The sequence below is a fragment of the Phyllostomus discolor genome, chromosome 6 (genome assembly GCF_004126475.2).
Source record: "Phyllostomus discolor isolate MPI-MPIP mPhyDis1 chromosome 6, mPhyDis1.pri.v3, whole genome shotgun sequence".
In the NCBI taxonomy this organism is placed as follows: domain Eukaryota; kingdom Metazoa; phylum Chordata; class Mammalia; order Chiroptera; family Phyllostomidae; genus Phyllostomus; species Phyllostomus discolor.
The window spans coordinates 55,250,562-55,271,466 of NC_040908.2; the positions used below are offsets into that span (position 1 = coordinate 55,250,562).

General features: G+C 34.5%; 1 pseudogene; it reads right to left on the minus strand.

The window, feature by feature from the left end:
• Positions 1 to 952: 952 nt before the first annotated feature.
• Positions 953 to 20,905, minus strand: part of LOC114498513 — a 33,784-nt pseudogene continuing 13,831 nt past the window's right edge.

The window sequence follows — 20,905 nt, forward strand, 5'->3', positions numbered from 1 at the left end:
TTGGTTTTCAGGATGATACCCAATCCACTGAGCCACACCAGTCAGAGCCCATGTTATATTTTTCCAAATGCTAGCAATTTGTACTTACCTCATAAATAATCACCTTTCTTTGGTAAAATAAATGATAAAAATGTATATTCTTTCAAATAATATAGTTTTTGAGATTGAATACTTTAGATTACAAGAAGATTAAGTTATACAAAAAAGCTGTAAGAGAATGTGAGAATAATGTGAGGGTTCCAAGACTGTGGGTATTATTTTACTGAAATCGATTTTTCAAAATAAAAATGTATAAATGTATCAAACAAGACATCACTATGTTTTATTCATTACTCCATAAGATAAATATTAATATGGGCAACATATTAAGTTATAATGACTAAAATAGTATCAATATTAAATGATTATTTGCTTAAGACTGCTAGTACTTAAAATTAATATATAAATAAATGAAAAAAGGAGACAGCATTATGATGACACAGAAAATCATGTGCTAGGAATAACATTTGTGCAGGTTTTCATATGAATTGTTTTCAACTGGCAGTCTTTCATGGTGAATATATTTTAAATTTTTCTTACTATTAATGATGAAAACTGAGCTTTAGAGAAGATTACTAAATCATCTGACCTATAAATCAGATAATAGTAAAGCAAGAATATGAGAATTTTATATTTCCAAAACCTATTTTTTGTGTTCTTCTAAATGCCTCTCCTCCATGGCATGAATCCTTTGCTGATTTCAAAGATGACAGCAGTGGCCAATGGGAAAAATATGCTGGACTTTTCCTTTGGAACTGGGCTGTGATAAGAAGTGCCTGCCAAGAACATCCCTGACTGTTCCCCTCCAGTTTCTGAGGACATATTAGAAAATAATTATCTTTGAAGATACTGGATAACACAAGCTTCCAAGGCATCGTGCTTTCAGATATTCAGGGTTTATTTACTTCAGCAGTCAGATGAGTTGACTGATGTATTCACCTCAATAGCCTGGTGAGCCCATATCCTTGAGGAAGAGTATTCTATCTTGGTAGCCTGACAGGCCAATGAGAACAGGAAAGGACATGAGAACCTGGAGATCACCTGGAAATTCTTCTCCAGGAAGATAATTTCAAGAATGAGATGTTCCAAGCAAACGACACCAAACTTCCCCAGATGCTCCTCAATCACTGTGTTGTCTGTCAAAGGGATGATTTTACTCTTGACCTTGGCTTGTCCACGTTTCAAGATGAGTTCCCAGATAGACTTCACATTTGGATATCCCCGGGTTACGTAAGTTTTCATTATATGCAGTATTTTTATGGTTTTGGGTCCCGGGGGGTCACTTTGACAAAAACACCACTGAAAATCTCCTTCAGGTGAAGCCTTGCATTAGTCTTCTGTCCCACTTAACTCACTCCACTAATCATTTGGATGGGTACAGCAAAGGCCATGGAATGTTCAGTGAGCACTGCCAAACCATGAGGTTTTACTTCTAGTCATCTGAGGCACACCTTCTCATGTTGTTGCCACCAGGCATTATATAGGAGCCACTCTAGTCTCTTAAACTTGATATCTTGTCCTTTCTTTTGCTCCTCTTCCCAAAGTGCCTGCTTTGCCCGGGTGGCTTTGAGGGCCTGATAAGTCTTCCTCTTTTTCATGAGATTTTCTGGAACCAAAGGGATCTTTTTATTTGCTCTTCCTCTGCTATTTTGCAATGTTATGGCTCCTAAAACCTATTTTCTGTCCTATGCATTATATTGTTCTTATTGCCAGCTTTATCACTAGCTGTGTAATTTTGGACAGAGTGCTCATATTCTCTGAAAATGAAGTTCATGAGATTAATGACTGAACTCCATGAGAAAGGGATGTATGTGTCTCTAAAACAGGGATTGCAAACGAGTTTGAAAGAGCAAGAATACATTCTTTTTCATAATGTGGCTTGAGAAACATCTGTTTCCTTGTGCCTTGTTTGTCTGCACTCTAAGGGAGTTGGGTTAAGAAAGGCAAACAACATGTCACCTCAACAAAGCTGCACCAGATGAATATTCATTAGGATAAACCAAAATTGAACTAGATGAAGGAACACAGCACAGCATTTTGAACACAAGCCATTCATTTGATGAGAAACTGGACCAAAGAAACTATTCATATCCAAATAGAGTTATTCCTGTGGAAAAATAAAGACTAATAAGTGAAGGGAAGTACCATTATTTTGAGGATCTACTGTATTCATCACAAAAGAACATACAAGATGATCCAAGATAAAATTTTAGGACAGAGTTTGTCATGTTATAGAGATACAGAAATATGTGGTTTTTATAAAAAAGAAATGGAAACTTTAGTTAAAGATTATATGTAATTTTAAATAATTGCAATAATGTGGAAAATTACATAATACATATGCAAATCCATAGCTTTCTAATTGAGAAATGTTTAAAAGAAGGGTAAAAGGATCCTAGCTACAGTAATAAAATTATAGTAATAAAATAAACATTTGAAAATTACCATTGTGATATAATATTTTATTTTATATAATAAAAATATGAAAAATAATAGAATATATGTGTGTATGTATCTATACATTTCTATATCTATATCTATATCATCTATATCTATATTTATATCTATATCATCTATATCTATATCAGTTCTAGGATTCCAGGTTGTTTATTTAAATATGAATAAAATATATGTTCAATTTATAAACAAATAGACATATATTTATATATAGAAATAGAGATAAAGAGATAGACACAGACAGAGATGTATAGATATATCTATCTGTACTAGAATTCCAGGTAAGATTACATTTTTATGACATTACCATTCAGAATTTTTTTTTTTATTATTTTACTTATTTATTTTTAGAGAGGGAAGGGAGGGAGATAGAGAGAGAGAGAAACATCAATGTGCAGTTGCTGGGGGTCATGGCCTGCAACCCAGGTATGTACTCTGACTGGGAATTGAACCTGCAACACTTTGGTTCGCAGCCCGCGCTCAACCCACTGAGCTACACCATCCAGGGCTACCATTCAGAATTTTAACCAGATATTACAAGAAGAATACCTTACTATAAAATGGCAGGTTAGCTTTAAATTTATAGTTTAATGGGAATAGCTCATCAAAGTAGTAAGAAATGAAACACAAACCCTCGTTATTATTATTCCAGTACAGTTGTCTCCACTTTCCCTCCACCACTCCCCATCTCCCTCCATCCCCACTTCTCACTCTGGATCCTACCTTCCTTTGGCTTTGTCTATGTGTCCTTTATATGTGTTCCTTGATTTGATCCTTGTCCTTTTTCCCATGTTATCCGCCCCCCTCATCTCTGGTTATTGTCAATTTGTTCTTAATTTCAATGCCTCTGGTTCTATTTTGCTTGCTTTTTTTTTTTTTTTTGATGTTGTTGTTGTTGATTAGGTTCCACTTATAGGTGAGATCATATGGTATTTGTCTTTCACTGCCTGGCTTATTTCACTTAGCATAATGCTCTCCAGACCCACCTGTGCTGTTGTGAAGGGTAGGAGCTCTTTCTTTCTGCTATATAGTATTCCATTGTGTAATGCACTACAGTTTTTTGATCCACTCCTTTACTGATGGGCACTTAGGTTGCTTCCAGCACTTGGCTATTGTAAATTGTGCTGCTATGAATATTGGGGTGCATGGCACCTTTTGAATTGGTGTCTCTGGATTCTTAGGGTATAATCCCAGCCATGGAATTACCAGGTCAAAAGGCAGTTCCATTCTTAGTTTTTGAGAAATTTCCATATTTTTTCCCACAGTGGCTATGCCAGTCTGCATTCCCACCAACAGTGCACTAGGGTTCCCTTTTCTTTACAACCACACCAACACTCATTGTTTGTTGATTTGTTTATGATGACCATTCTGACTGCTGTGCAGTGGTGTCTTATTGCAATAGAAACACTTTTGATGTTACGGATCATGCAAGGAATAGGCAGCAAGAGTAAATTTCCATCTAAAAAAATAATCACATTATTTTACTTTATGATGCCCTGAGCAGCATGATAAGTATTTTACAAGTCTTATTTAATTTCAATACTTTCATTTAGTACTTTTATATTCTTTGATTTACAGGTTAAGAACTGAGGATAAGGAATATGTGACAAGAAATTCACTCAATCTGAGAGACAGAATACAAAGTTCTGATGTGTAAACATGAGCACATTTATCAGTTAGGATCCTAGCTCTGGGATAATTGAGGAGGATTTAACTTTAAAAAAATGTTTTATTGTAAAATTGTGAGCAAATAAAATGCAACCAACCCAGGGTATTGAAGTACCTTGGAGGCTAGCACCATCTACAGCCTTTGCCACTCATTAGCCTGAGGGGGTGACAGGAGGAAACATTCAATAAATATTTTTGAGTGAGTAATAAAAATAAATAATTCCAGAGTTAGGAGAAGATACAGAGCACTAGAGATTCAAATTAAATTCAGCACAATCTAAGGAATTTGATAATATTTAAGATGTGTCCCATACATAGTCTGAAGGGAAGGCAACATATTTGAAACTGACATGTGACATTCTGATTATCTAATTAACCCAAAGACTGAAATAACAGATTTTTGGTAAGAAATTTTCTATAGAAATGAATTATATTTTTGTTTTTTGTGCTTGTCACGTGCTTTAATAAGAAGCTATAAATGTTCGGAAAAAAAGAGATAGGAGTTCGCAGGTAATATTAAACACTTTTCCTTCTGACTATCATAATTAGATACAGGGGAATGCCAAATTCCTTCCACAGCTAGAGGCCCTTAAGTTTTACACTCTGTTGAGCTCTATGAGAATGAATGTTATTAAACTCCATCTTTGCCAGTCACCTGGACAGTGACTTGTAGGCAATGTGAAGATGAGTCACAGAGCCCTTCTCCTTACCCAGGCAGTAATGTTTAGTGCCGTTCTGAATGAACATAAAGAAGATGTCCCTGTTGTGATATCTTAATAGATCCTGTTGTTCTCAGACATTTTGGTAACTGTTTGATTTAATTATTGGGTCTCATAAAAAATAAATTTTACACAGTAGTACTCCAGCCTGCTGTGCTGCTTCACTTCAAAATAACTTATGGCAACTAGACTCCCCTGTACAATATTGGTCCACAGCAGTAATAAAGTTGTCATCAAGAGGTGGTGATAGACCACTTTGCATTGTTATAACTGCCTTTCTGTATTATAACTGTTTGCAACTTTATGAGGTCTTCATAAACGTGATCAATTGCAATAATAAAGTTGTGAGACATTCGTGGCAGCTTGTTTTTCTCTGACTCAAAATAGGAGTTTCCTCGCTTGTTGTCTAATGTCTGTGATTGTATCCTTGACTGCTGGAGAGTTCTGGGCTATGAGAGGCCAACCAAATTAGCTTCTAGAGCTGCTACCTGACTTCCAGGCACTTGCTGTAGTTTATTCATATAACTGTAAATCTATCAAGGTCAGCTAATAGAGGGATAACCTTGTGCCCTACATAAACAAGGAAATACAAGTCAAGTACTTCATGTAGGGTCATTTTATTTCCAATATTAGAAAGTTATAGTTATCTTAGTATTCTGGTGATTGACTTAAATTACTAACTGTTCTTCATTATACAAATAATATATAATAATGTGTCCATTTACTTAAAAATAATTTAAAAGTACATATTGGCAAAAATGGTAGTCATCAAAAAGTCATTCAGGAAAAGACTGCTGTACAACGATCACAGAAATTTAGTATGAATTTTTTTAGATAGAGAATTTTCATGATACCTGAAGTGTGGCATGTGATAAAACACATGGAAATGTCCCTCCATATTTTTACAGTGGCCTTGAACCTTATTCCCAAAGCATGACACCCACAGTGTAATAAAACTGCCAAGACCATATACCACTTTTTGTGCTATTTCAGTTTGTTTACATTAAATATTATGTTTATTTCCAGGAAATAATATACTTTTCTTCTATTGAAATACTTTACCACAGATCTATTTCAAATATTTAAAAAGTAAAAAATGAGTTAAAATGGGCCAGATTATTCATATTGATTCATTTATGAATAAATTGATTTATTAATGTTTTTGGAAACTAATCAAACACATTCATTTCAATAGCACCTGAAGTTAAATTTTAATTTATAATTTAAATGTAAAAATGAATATACTTTAAAGTCATGTACTTTAGGTTTTTATATAAAGTATTGTGTACAGTAGAATTAATTTACTTTGTTAATTACTGCAAATATTAAGCTGAAGTTTAATTAATTAATAACATTGTAAATTAGAAAAGGGTGAATATACATATCTTTTACAGGTAGAAAAGAAAAGTATTGGTTATTTACAAAATATCTATATTGATAAAACACTTTGTTTCCTATGTCTTTGTTTCTAAGCATATAGTGTAAAAATAAATTTTAGCAAATTAAATATTATGCTTTCAATTAGATACCTATTTTATGTCTCCCAACATCAAATGATTTTGACAGGAAGTCAAAAAATTAATAAACAATTCATACCCTCAAAAAATTAATACAGTTTTGATTTATTTTGTATTCATTAATCATCCATTGATTAATCTATGATAAGGATGATGAAAAACATACTCTCTTTAATTAGATGGATTTAATATGTCAGTGAGTTGTCACCAGATTACTAACCTGTGACCTCCCAAGTAGTTCTCTGATTCTTGTGGGCAGATTTATACCATATGATTGCAAGATTAGTCCAGAAAACCTAAGATTTCCCAATAGTTATGTAAATTTATGTATGTAAAAACTGTGCTTGGGATTATGTGAGTCATTTAATTTGTGGCATGTCTATTGTGGAATATAGCAAAGATGTCTAAGGTGCTGTAGTATTTTTGTACAATACAGCAACACTCAGTGGTTGTTGGGAATCACCCTGCCCAGTTTCAGAAGTTGTAACCGCCCACATGGCTAAGGCTGAGGGAGCAACCTTCAGACCATAAGGCACTAAGGAGACAAAGCTTATCTCCCTGGCAGGGGCGCTGTTTCTGCTCCTTTTACTTCATCTTGCCTGGCCCCCAATGCTTGATTGGTCAGCCAATGATAAGTAAGATTCCCCAAGGGAGGAATGATCTAAGACAGGTATGACCATGTGGAGGCCCCAAGAAAGGACTTGGGGGGCTATAGCCAAAGGGGGTGATGGACCCTCACCTCTCAGCTTTGATATAGCCTGAGTCCTCATTCTGTCTTCAAGAAGTCTCCTAATCTCTTGGCTGCCTTACTTCCCCTGCCTGACTTAAGCCTGAAGCAATGCCTCAATGCTGGTGGTAGGTGCCGCCCTGTGCTGGGAAGGGCGGGTTCCTTAGGGTGATCAGACCTAAGAAAGAATACAAAAAATCCTGTGAAACCTGCTTTGTTTAGAATACTCTCAATTAAATGATAAGGGTCCAAGCAAGAAGTGAGTTTGTTCCTCAAAGTTTTATGGCTCTTTAGCTATCTGACCCTGACTCAAAATAAGCCCTCAAAGTTCTTTGTATGTTTGATTCTTACTGCTTGATAATGATTGATGAGTTTTACCTGTATTCTTGTGCAAAACGAACCCAATAAAAGCCTATCAAGGCAAGTGTCAGGGTGCTCTCCTCTTGAGAGAATCGCCAAGCCGTCCATTTTCCTCCACAGGACTCAGTAGTCCATGTGAATTTGCTTTGTATCCCATCCATAATGCTGTGGACACTACAGGCCAGTGTCCACATTAAGTGGTAAAGAACATTGGGTTCTAGAATAAAGCCCTGAGTTCGAATCCTAACTTTGCACCAAACTTATTGGGTGCTACTTGCCGGAAGGAATATAAGGCATGAATTAAGGGGAAAAAAAGATTCTGATCTTTTAATTTAACTAAGAATGGAATGGAGTGCTTTGGGAGGCCAAAAGGTTTCCATCACTGAAGATGCATAATAAATGTCTGAGTGATTATACATAAGAGATGCTGAAGCAATAATGAAAAGTATCAACTGTGGCTAGAGATGATTCTGCCTCATAGAGGTTCTCTGATTATTATAGACAAAGAGTTTCCCCCAGCCATCCCTTAATCATTTCTCTTTCCTCATCATTTTCAACTTAAGTTCTCTACATTCTGAACTCATGCTATTCAAAGTATCAAATTATTCTGAATAGATAATAACTCTAAAGGTGAAGGGCAAGTGTGGGATAGTAAAAAATTACTGCATTTTATATCCTTTTTATGAAATATAAACTTTCACAATCACTGTCAAAAGACAATTTAGCAATACTTAATTCTTGCTTTAATTATCTCTATAGATTGTATTCTTTCATAGGCTCTACCAGTTCAAGAATGCAGATAATTTGGAGACTATCCAGGAAGAAACAATGAAAATGATTAAGATTCTAGGAAATTGGCTCTGTTATTAAAAGAGAAGGAATCAGATAGACTGAGTGACAGCAATGTGTGTTTTCAAGTGAAATTTAAATGTATGCATAAGAAATATAATTAATTTTTCTTAATATTCTATAAAGACAGACAAAGAAATATGGGATTAAACTGATTAAAATTGTAAGTATACACTAGTTTTTAAAATGTGACATAAAAGTTGAATGTCAGAAAAAAACAAATTTGGGTTAGTAGTTTTCTTCAATTTGTTTAAAGAATTTCTTTTAAGAGCAAATATATCATTCACTACCTGACAAAAATGCTAGAGGCAACCAAAAGAAGTAACATTTTAGGAGCTCTATCAAAGTGAAGAGCCATAAATTAAAAGCAAACAATAACAAAAATCTCCCCTAAACTTGTAACTGAATTATGTGGATGCAGTACTCAATAATGTAATACAACTGTAGAGGACAGTGTGCTATGTGTTTGAGCCTGTGCTCACCTGAATGGACATTTAATACATACGTGGGTATGTGACTAAACCCTGGGTTAAAAAAATTGAGACCCGAAGTCAAAACTGGTAGTCCTGATCACATTTCAGTTTTAGGACATGTTTTTTGTTTGTTTTCTTTTCCCTCTATGAATTGTTAATTAAACATAACTTTATATTTGAATTAAATGTTAAATTTTTAAAAATTTGAAGATTTAATATAAAAGCATAGGTATGTGTCATCTATGGGAAGAAAACTGTAGGGGGAAATGACTTGTGGTCTGCATCCTCACATAAAAATGAGTGGGTGAAGTTTTACAATAACATAGATTTATTCTTCTGAGGTAAGTCTGTGTTTTTTTTCTCACCATGACTTTCTCCATCCCATTTTTATATAGTTCCTATTGTAGGTCAAAGTCTCATAGAGCAGTTCTAATTTATTAATTTTTCTATTTGATCTCTGTATTCATTGTTTGAAATTCTTGACATAGTACATTTTGTGCTTTCCCATAGCCTATAGGAGAATTCAGCAACCATTCATTTGTACTGCCCATAAATTGTCAAGTTCTTGTCATTATATATTTACTTGTGTATGAAAAAAAAATTCCAAAATGTCAGTTGAAATATATTGGATCTTGAAGCATTGAGAGGTTAAGATATTCCTATATTGTGTAAACCTGACAAATTATATGGATTAATTATCCAACTGGCTTTTATCACCAGTTATTCTAAGGTCAGATAGCAACTGGGAGAAATCATGTTTTTGTTTTTTCTCTCATTTTTCTTAATGCTTTTCCTTGATTCTAATTTACTCAATAAATAATATTTGATAATCCAGAACAAATATATAAAAAGAAAACTATCATTTCTTGTTTTTATTTTTCTTATTTCTCAAAAATATTAATATTTTCAAACCTATCATTATAATGTGGTTATTTTATACTTGCATTACCCATATTTTTTAAATGTACTGGTCTTTTTTTTTACTTTTTAAAAATATTTTATTTATTTATTTTTAGAGAGGGAAGAGAGGGAGAAAGAGAGAGAGAGAAGCATCAATGCGCAGTTGCTAGGGGTCGTGGCCTACAACCCAGGCATGTGCCTTGACTGGGAATGGAACCTGCGATGCTTTGGTTCGCAGCTTGAGCTCAGTCCACTGAGCTACACCAGCCAGGGCTTACTGGTCTTTTTAAAAAAAGATTTTCTTTATTCATTTTTAAACAGAAGGGAAGGGTGGGAGAAAGAGAGGGAGAGAAACATCAATGTGTGGTTGCCTCTTGCACGCCCCCTACTAGGGACATGCCCTGCAACCCAGGTATGTGCCCTGACTGGGAATCAAACCAGTGACCCTTTAGTTTGCAGACTGGTGCTCAATCCACTGAGCCACACCAGCCAGGGCTCCGTTAACTTTTTATTCAGCCTTTCATATGTGTCTATAAGTATGAGCCACACTAACCAGGGCAAAATGTACCAGTCATTTAACATATAATTAGCAAGTGTTTAATGGGCAATTACTAAGTCATATCATCTAGATACTGAGCACAAAAGCATAAATAAGCCACTCTGCCCTCATTCAACTTGCATTCATTCTAGTGGAGAAGACACACAATGAGAATAACAGATAAGTCAATTACATGATATGTGACATAGTTTAAGAGCAGAAGAGGACCCCTGGCTGGCGTAGCTCAGTGGATTGAGCACGGGCTGGGAACCAAAGTGTCCCAGGTTCGATTCCCAGCCAGGGTACATTCCTGGGTTGCAGGCCATAACCCCCAGCAACCGCACATTGATGTTTCTCTCTCTCTCTCTCTCTCTCTATCTCCCCCCTCCCCTCCCTAAAAAAATAAATAAATAAAATATTTTAAAAAAAAGAAATTAATAAAAACTGACAATTTAAAAAAAAAAAAGAGCAGAAGAGAAGACGATTTAAATTTAGGGAAGGATGCTATAAAAGAGCAGTATAAAACTTTGCAAAGGCTGGTCAGAAAATAAGCTAACTTTTAACATAAAACTAATTTCTGAATCAAGACCTGATGGAGTAAAAAGGGTTAGTTGCACAAATAATATTTAATTATATACTTGTTCAATATCACATATTTTTACCATTTTATTGCATTAATTCACCAAACAGAACACTGCAATTTATTTTACAATTAATTTCTGGAATTTGAAATTCTTATAAAATATTGCAATTAAATACAAAAACAACAAAAAAATATTTTAACCTGAGTGATGATAAAATGGGTAACTACTTATGTAAAAATCCTTTCAACTGAATATCAGAAGTGTGCACATTAAGTTATGTATGTTATACCTCAATTAAAAAATAAAAAGTGACGGGGGTTACTACTGCTACATCTCCATTATATCCCCTGCTATCACCATCCTCTCTGACCTCTACCCTATCATTCAAAGTTTCCTTTTGAGCACTTATTATCTCTCATGTAAGAGAGACTTCACATTCATTATTTTATTTAATATTTATTAAAACATCTTTGGAATTGGCAGGGCTAACCTCAGTTTACATACTAGGGTGTTAAGATCCAGATACATGAAGCAACTTAACTAAAGTAATATATACTGGACACTACTGGGGATAGAGTAATAAAAGCTTTATACAAGATGACTTTCTACACAGATCCTAACTACAATAGATGATACATATATTAAAGTTTTATTAATAAATGTGTACAAATTAGTTACAATATTTCTTCTATCACTATAACACATTTCCAGGTGTTTTTTCCCTTACTCAGGAGTAATGGGAAATAACTATCCAAAGCAGTAATTCCATTTCATCTGAAGACACTTTAATACTCCTCAATTTATTGAGAATTCCAAAGAATATTTGTTTATATAAGTTACATATACTGATATTTACCATATTAGGAATTAAAACAGACATTTGAAAACTATTTACATTGAATTTCACTTTTAAGTAATACTATAATCCATTACACACTAACAAAAAATAGCTATTTTAGTGAAAATGACTGTATCTTCTAAAGCAATAACTGTGAAAAGAGTGACATTGTTTTGTTTTATATTTTTATAAATGTCTTTGATGTCAGGTTTCTGAATCCTCCTATCTGCTTCTGCATTTACTGGGGTTCAATATCTCACACCATGAAGTTTCTGGACAACTCTCTACACCCATGAAAGAATGAGTGAAAAAAGCATTTTACTATTATGGGGAAAGTAGTTTTCACCTTGCAGTCCTCCTGAAGTGGGCACCACACTGTCACAATTGCTGTCATCAGGAAAACCATGTGAGATATGGTAGGGAAAGAGAAAAGTAGAGATCAATAAATACAGCAATGAACACAAAAGGCAATTCATTTGCTGTTACCACGGGAAAGGGTTAGTAGTGTCAAGTGAAATATGGTGACTCAGTCAATAGAAGAAATCTGCTATTAATCACCCCCATCACCATAGGGGTGTCACACAAACACTCCAGGGACTTTTCTTCAATTTAATCTTTATTGTATTTTTCCCATTCCCATTTAGTCCCCTTATACACACCCCTCTCCCAGCAGCAATCACCACACTGTTGTCCATGTCCATGAACCCTTTTTCCTTTTTACTTAATCCCTCACCCCCTCACCCCTGCTGGCTGTCATTCTGCTCTTCATCTATGAGTCAGGGATGTTTAATTTAAAAATAACAGGTTTAAACTATATCCTCAAGCACTTTCTGCAAGGTGAAGATTCTGTGATTTTGCAAAATAAAGACATTCTTGGGATTTCTTCCCACTGCTCACGCCTGCAATATTGGTTCTATCTGGAAAGGCCTCTAGGATGGCTACTGCTTCTTGAGGTGCAGAGATCTACAGAATAAGAGAAGAGGGATGAAGGAATTTGAGACTAACCCTTAGTCCCCAGAACAGTAGAATGCAAGCCTGTCAACAACCAGCAGTGGGTATTGAGTTCTTCAAGCTGAAAGGGTGTTTACATGGCAGATAATTCACTAGTAGGTGGAGTAGAATAATGGTGCCAAGGATCAAGCCAGGCTTAATTAGAAGGCCTGTGGTCTCTTTTAATGCATGTCTACACAGAGCTTGTACTCATTTATCACTTTATACACTTACAAGTTTACCTGAAATTCTTATCCTTTTTTAATATATATTTGTACATACTCAGATCCTTTACCTCTAATCCCCTTTTATGAGCCTTGTTTAATCAATTAAGATACCTGTATTTCTAAATTATATGTGTAATTATAAGTGTATTTCTAATAGTCATTGATGAAATAGATAGCATTTTCTGAGTGAGAGGAGTGCTTTTTTTTGTGCTTTTATGCATGTGGGTGTACTTTTCTAATTTGTCTTATTTATAAAACATCAAGGACTTTTTAGTCAGTTTGTCAACTCACTATTTTTTTCCAAAAGAAAAGTTTATAACAATATGGTAATGATACTACATATCATTATGTATTATAAAATGGAGTATAACCCTATTATCTTAAATGTCTTGAAACATATAATTCAATGGAATGAATATCCTTCTAAACCATCTGTCTGTTAGTTGTTCTTGCTATAAAAATGATAAAACTTTACTAAACAGAAGCAATTGAATATGTACTATGTTAATAAACATAAAACTCCACAATAGAGAACAATGGAAAGGCAGAAAAACGAAAGAGCAAGAAGATAAGTATAAAATGGATCATGCTGATTGTGTAAAGTGATTTCAACACTGTCAAAACTAATGCTTGGCTGGTTTTCCACATTTTTAAACTTTGTGGTATGGCCCCAGCTAAATCAAATTTTCCTTGTGTTTTCTAAAATTTTTTCAGATTTCTTGCTAAGTGTATTTATAATTGTTCCTTTCTTTGGTTGTTTTTTCAATTATTGTGAATGACATTTTTTCCTCCATAACATGCAACTGATTATCATTGGCATATAAGAAAAAATATTTTGAAAAAATTATTTTTTACTACTTATTCTGTTTATTTTTTTAAGTCCCCTTTGTTTGGTTTGACATAAGCAATAATGGTACCAGCAAATAAGGAAAATTTGCATAAATATTATTAATCTTGGTTTGAATGGCCTATTTCAATTCTTAACACTTCTAAAACTGTTAAATAATGAAAGACTTACAGTAAAAGCTAATCTTATTTGTTTCTCTCAAATTTATTTCCTCAAAATTAAGAGAATGTGGCCCCTCAGTTAGAATATCAAACTCAACAGAAGGCAATAAATGGATTAAATGCTCACCTCTCTCATTCCCCAATTATTGACCTCTTTTCATAAATAATGACCTTTAACATTTTTTGTCTTTTAGGATATTTTCATTGGTTATATATTTTTTCACTGCCTTCAGTAAGAAAAAAATATGTCCAAATTTAGTTTAGTTTACTCTGACTGCTTTTCATCTCTTCATGAATGTTCCAGAGGCAGCCAAATGTAGTATCACCAACAGGAGCTCATCTGGACCCAGGCCACAGGTCTCAGCTATTTTCTCAATACCCAATTTTATGGTTTCCTAATCTGTTGTATTTCTCCATCTTTTTATTGTTAAAGAGATAAATAAAGCATACATATCTTAATTATGAGAATTAACAGAATGAATACCTGTAATGTGCTTGGAAGAGCACCCACCAAGGAGTAAGCACTCTAAGAGCTAGCTGTGTTTATCAATTCTCACAAATATTGGTGGAGTTCTAATGAGTTTACATCTCAATTCAATTCTCAGTTACTGCAAGCCAAATTTAAATGTCTTCTTCTACTGCCAAATAAAGATTATCCTTCTTTTCTGGATTGCTCTAAACCATTTTTCTACAAAGTAGAGCATGTATACTCAGGAAAGGAGGTATGAAAGATATTCTATTAGAGTTCTAAAGACAATATTACAATTTACACTTACAGTTTAAAAAGTAGGGGATAAATTAAGACTTATTAATATTTGATGTGAGATTTGACATTGTTGCCCACATTTTTTCTGAACGTCAGGAAGTCCCCAAGCAGGCATGGATTGCAAAGACAGAGGGGTTCTGAAAAGAAATCTTCCAACACTGAGGGTTTTAGAAATAAGACTCATAGAGGAGAATGTGAGTATATGATCAAATAAGTGTGCAGATTGTGTTATCTCCTTGTTAAAGCCCAAACCTCACAAAACTGAGACTGATGGTGTAAACATTCTGGCAAAGAATTTTTTTCTAGGGAAAAGGGCAAACAAAGTCTTAGTATAACAAATAATGCAGTTGAATTTCCCACATGTGGAAAAATCACAAAAACTAACACACCCAGAGTGAAATGGCAGAGACTTCTGGGAGAAGATAAGTATTAATAATACAAGCAAGAGGAAATGAGGGGAAAATGATCAAGCTAACACCTCTACTACCAGTATGAGTTCTACACCAGCCTCATTATTAGGAAACAGTGATGACCATACATTCTGAAGAGAAGATGAGCAAACCTCTGAGGTTATTAGTACTATCATTAGAACAGACCCTTCCCTGGACTTATATCAAGACAGAGATAGACACCAATGGCCATATGAAGCATTTGGAGTAGCTGGGATCTATCAACTCCCAATCAGCTCACAAGGACCAAGCTGGTAACCCAACCACCAATTTCTAATTTAACTTGATACTCAACTTAGTAAAAATTATGAAGCTGCTCTTGCAATGACATATAATAGCAAAAGACAAACAACTTAACATATTTGGTAAATTATTGATCTTTGTACCATTGTGACAGAGACAGAAATAATACACAAAAAATAATATGGTGACAATTGATGATATTTTATTTCTTTGGCAAATATTGTTAGAAGAATCACAGAAAACTCAGCTAAAGACTAGAAGACCAAGAATTAGTACAAATGAATTTTGGAAGGTTTGTTCTACACATGAATAAAAGTACAGAGGTTTCTAACATGGATCTCTTTAACATATTCAATTCATAAATTTTAATAATATACTGAACAAAGAACTACATTTTGTAAAGGAAAGATTAACAGTGGAAATATATTCTCAACAGTAAGATATTTCATTAATGATTTTATGATAAAAGTGGGATGCTTATAATTATAAATAGAGTGAATTGAAACTGTCTGGAAAAACAATTCAAAGATGGTAACATGGGTAATTTATTAGTAGTCAAGGCATTATAGGAATAAAGATGAAGTGAGAAGGTACAAAGTGTTAGAGGTTATCACAGAAAATAGTTCAGTTTACAAAATTAAAACTTTCTAAATATGAATATTTCTATGGCACTATGAGTTGAGATAGGGATGACCATGAAAATCTTTTGTACAGCACAGTGTTCACTGATATTGCATGGTGAAGTTCATAAAATACTCTTCAAATAAGGGGCACTCTTTTCTTTAATTTAACAAAGATGCATAATACAAATGTGTCCTCCTTTTCTCTGTTAAAAGGAATCTACCTACATTTTACCAAAAGGATTTTTTATCTTTGTTTTGTTTTTGTTTAGATACACAAATAATATTTAATGACTTCAAAAATTCTTACATTTTGCATGGTTAAAAAAGAGCAGGAACCAGAAATTTATGAACAGTGTGATGAACCTATAAACACACATATGCCTGCACAAATACATACAATCAAACCCCAAACAACTCTGCAAATATTGCTTATTTCTGGGTGGTAGGACTATTGGTAATTTTTATCTTTACTGTATATGTTCTTTATTTTTCAATATATCTGTAATAAGCACATATTGGTTTTGCACTTGATTTTGAAATGTCTGGCTCATAGGTGGCTATGTTCTTGGCCTGCAGAATGAATTGAAATATTTTAAAGCTTCCATGCTAATTTGACCTTGATCTTACACAGATGTATCAGGCCCGGACCAAAATAAACAAGGATATACTCAACAAGCTCTAGCATTGATCAGAATTGGTCTGTCTAGGATATAATATCAGTTTTTTTTTCCAATTACAGTTGACATTCAATATTATTTTATATATTTGTTTCATGTGCACACCACAGTGGTTAGATAATTATGTAATTTACGAAGTGATACTTTTGACAATTCTAGTACCCACATGATACCATAAACAGTTATTACAATATCATTGTCTATATTTCCTATGCTGTATTTTATATGCTAACGACTATTTTGTAGCTTATTAATCCCTTCACGTTTTCACCCAGGCTTCCAAACTCCTTCCATCCTGCAAACTTCAGTTTGTTCTCTGTATCCACGAGTCTGTTTCTGTTTTATTTGTTTGTTATTGTTCTTTAGATTCCACAAGGAAGTGAAATCATATGGCATTTGGTTTTCTCTGTCTGAGTTACTTCACTTAATATAATCTCCTCTAGGTCTATCCATATTGTTGAAAGTGGCAAGATTTTATTCTTTTTTATGACTAATATTTCATTGTATATATAAAATCTGTCTGGAAAAAGCCCAGCCGTTCTTAATATAATATGAACAGTTTATGCAACATGGATGTAACCTGGCAGCCAAGGGGAGTGGACTAGAATGCACATGTGTGAACAGTGATAACTTCACTGCACCAGTCAGTGAGGGTGGTAGGCCTGTTGAGTGAGCATGTATGTGTATTGTGTGGCCATCACATGCAAAATGACTGAGCAAGTAGAGTAACAAATCTGTATCAAATTTTGCATTAAGCTTAAACATTCCTCTGTGGAAACTGTAAGAATGATTCAGAAGGCCACACCTATGGGCAACTAGTGATTGGCAGCTTCATCAAGACAATACTCTAGCTCATACGTTACATCTCCTGAAGAGTTTTTTGGTGAAACATCAAATCACCCAGGTGTCTCAGCCCCCTCCAGCCCAGACTTGGTGCCCTGTGACTTCTAGCTTTTCCCAAAACTACAATCATCTTTGAGAGGGAAGAGATTTTAGATCATCAATGAGATTCAGGAAAATACAATGGGGCCAGCTGATGGCAATTGGGAGAACTGTGTGGTGTCCCAAGGTGCCTACTTTGAAGAGGACTGAGGTGTCATTATTCTATGTACAATGTTTCTTGTACCTTCTTCAATAAGTATCTCCATTTTTCATATTATATGGCTGATACCTTCTGGACTGACTTCATATGTAGCACAATTTTTTTTATCCAGCTGAGTTGCTATTGATGGATACTTGGGTTCCTTTCATATCTTGGCTATTGTAAATAATGCTGCAAGAAACATAGTGATTCATATATCTTTTCAAATTAGTGTTTTGGGTTTATGGAACATATTCCCAGAAGTAAAATTGCTGCATTATAAAATAGTTCTATATTTAATTTTCTGAGGAATCTCCATATTGTTTTTCTTTTTGTGTGCACCAATTTGTAAACCTACCAACAGTGATGAGGGTTCCCTTTCCTCTACATCCTTTTCAGCACTTGTTGTTTGTTGGTTTATTAATGATAACCATTCTGACTGGTGTAAGGTGATATCTCATTGAGGTTTTATTTTGCATCTCTCTGATGATTAGTGATGGTGAGCAACTTTTAATAAATCTATTGGCCATTTGTATATCCTCTTTAAAGAAGGGTCTATTCAGGCCCTCTGCCTATTTTTAAATTGAATTGTTTGATTACTTTTTGGTGTTTAGTTCTATAAGTTCTTTATAAACTTTGGATATTAACTTCTTATCAGGGGTATCATTGGTAAATATCTTCTTCCACTTACAGGTTGTTTTTTGTTTTGTTCATCATTTTCTTTGCTATGCAGAAGCTTTTAATTTCATGTAGTCCTGTTTATTTATTTTTTATTTTGTTTCCCATTCCTAAGGAGATATATTAGAAAAAAACGTTGCTCAGAGCAATGTCAGCCCTGGCCAGTGTGGTTCAGTGGTCAGAACTTCACCCATTAACCAAAAGTTTACAAGTTCAATTCCCAGTCAGGGCACATGCCTGGGTTGTGGGCCAGGTTCCCAATAGGGGCCGTGTGAAAGGCAACTACACATTGATGTTTATCTTCATCTTTCTCCCTCCTTTCCCCTTTCTAAAAATAAATAAATGAAATCTTTAAAAAAATAAAGTACCTAGGAATAAACCTAACCAAAGAGGTAAAAGACCTGTACTCAGAAAACTATACAACACTGAAGAAAGACATTAAGGAAGACAAAAATAAATGGAAGCATATTGGAAGAATTAACATCATCAAAATGTCCATACTACCAGAAGTGATTTACAGATTCAATACAATCCTTATTAAAATATCAATGACATATTTCACATATATAAAACAAACATTTCAAAAATGTATGTGGAACCATAAATAACCCTGAATAGCTGCAGCAATTTTGAGAAAGAAGAACAAAATAGGAGAGATTACAATACCTGACATAAAACTATATTACAGGGACACAGTAATCAAAACAGCCTGGTATTGGCATAAGAACAGACACATAGATCAATGGCACAGAATAGAGAGCCCAGAAAAAAAATCAAAATCTCTATGATCAATTAATATTCAACAAAGGGGGCAGAAGCATAAAATTGAGTAAAAACAGCCTCTTCAACAAATGGTGTTGGGAGATCTGGACAGCTACATGCAAAAAAAAAAAAATGAAAGTTGATCACCAGGTAACACCACATACAAAAATACTCAAGATGCATAAAAGACTTAAATATAAGTCCTGACACCATAAGTCCTAGAGGAGAACATGGGGGGGTAGTCCATTGAGCAGTATTTTCAACAATATGTTCCCTAGAGCAAGGAACAAAAGGAAAAAATAAACAAATGGGACTTCATCAAAATAAAAAGCTTCTGTTCAGCTAAAGAAAACATCAGTAAAATGAGTAGGGGACCAATTGCATGGGAAAATATATCTGTAAATGACACCTCTGACAAGAGTTTGATCTCCAAAACATACAAAAGAACTCACACAACTCCATTCTAGGAAGACAAACAACCCAATTAAAAAATGAGTAAAGGGCCTAAACCTACACTTCTCAAAGGAGGAAATAGAGAGGGCCCAGAGAAAATTGAAAGGATGCTCAGCATCACTAGCCATCAGAGAGATGCAAATTAAAACCAAAATGAGATACCACTTCGCACTGGTCAAAATAACCATTATAAATAAATCAACAAACAAGTGCTGTTGAGGCTGTGGAAAAAAGGGAACCCTGGTGCACTGTTGGTGGGAATGCAGACTGATACAGCCACTGTAGAAAACAGTGTGGAATTTCCTCAGAAAACTAAAAATGGAACTGCCTTTTGATCCAGCAATTCCATGGCTAGGATTATACCCTAAGGATCCTGAAACACCAATTCAAAAGAACCTGTGCACCCCAATGTTCATAGAAGCACAATTTATAATAGATAACAGCCAAGTGATGGATACAACCTAAGTGCCCATCAGCATGAGTGGATCAAAAACTATGGCACATTTACATGGTGCAATAGTACACAGCAGGAAGAAAGTAGGAGCTCCTACCCTTTGAGACAGCATAGATGGATATGGAGATCATTATGCTAAGTGAAATGAGCCAGGTAGTGAAGACAAATACCCTATGATCTCACCTATAAGCAGTACCTAATCAACACAACAAACAAGCAAGCAAAATAGAACCAGAGGCATTAAAATTAAGAACAAACTGACAGTAACCAGACACAAGGGGGGATAACATGAGGGGCAAAGAGGAAAGGTCAAATCAAGGAATATGTATAAAGGACACATGGAAAAAGCCAAACGGACGTAGGATTGAGGGTGGAAAGTGGGTATCGGTGTGGTGAGGGGGAGTAGTGGTGGGAAAATGGAAACAACTGTACTTGAACAACAATAAAAAAGATAGGAAAAAGTTAAAAAATGTTTAGAGTGACAAAACCAATAATTCATATTTACCCCCCAAAAAGAAATACTCATCTAATCTGTTCTTTTAACTTAAAAGTGACACTGTGGTCCCAAATGAGAAAGTAACTTAAGAAAAAAATGAAAAATAAACCCATTCTGTGAAGAGTTTACAAATGCTTGATAATGTGTTTTAAATGATTTGTTACCACAAAAATAAAGCAGATTTATAATCTATAAAAAATCACATCTGCATGCTCAACAAAAACAACAAAAATTCTGATTTATCCAAAATCATCCAGTGAAGGTCCTTCGAGTGGAGTTTTACTGTGGTTTTTAAACTTACTTCTTAACAACACAAAAAATGCAATGTG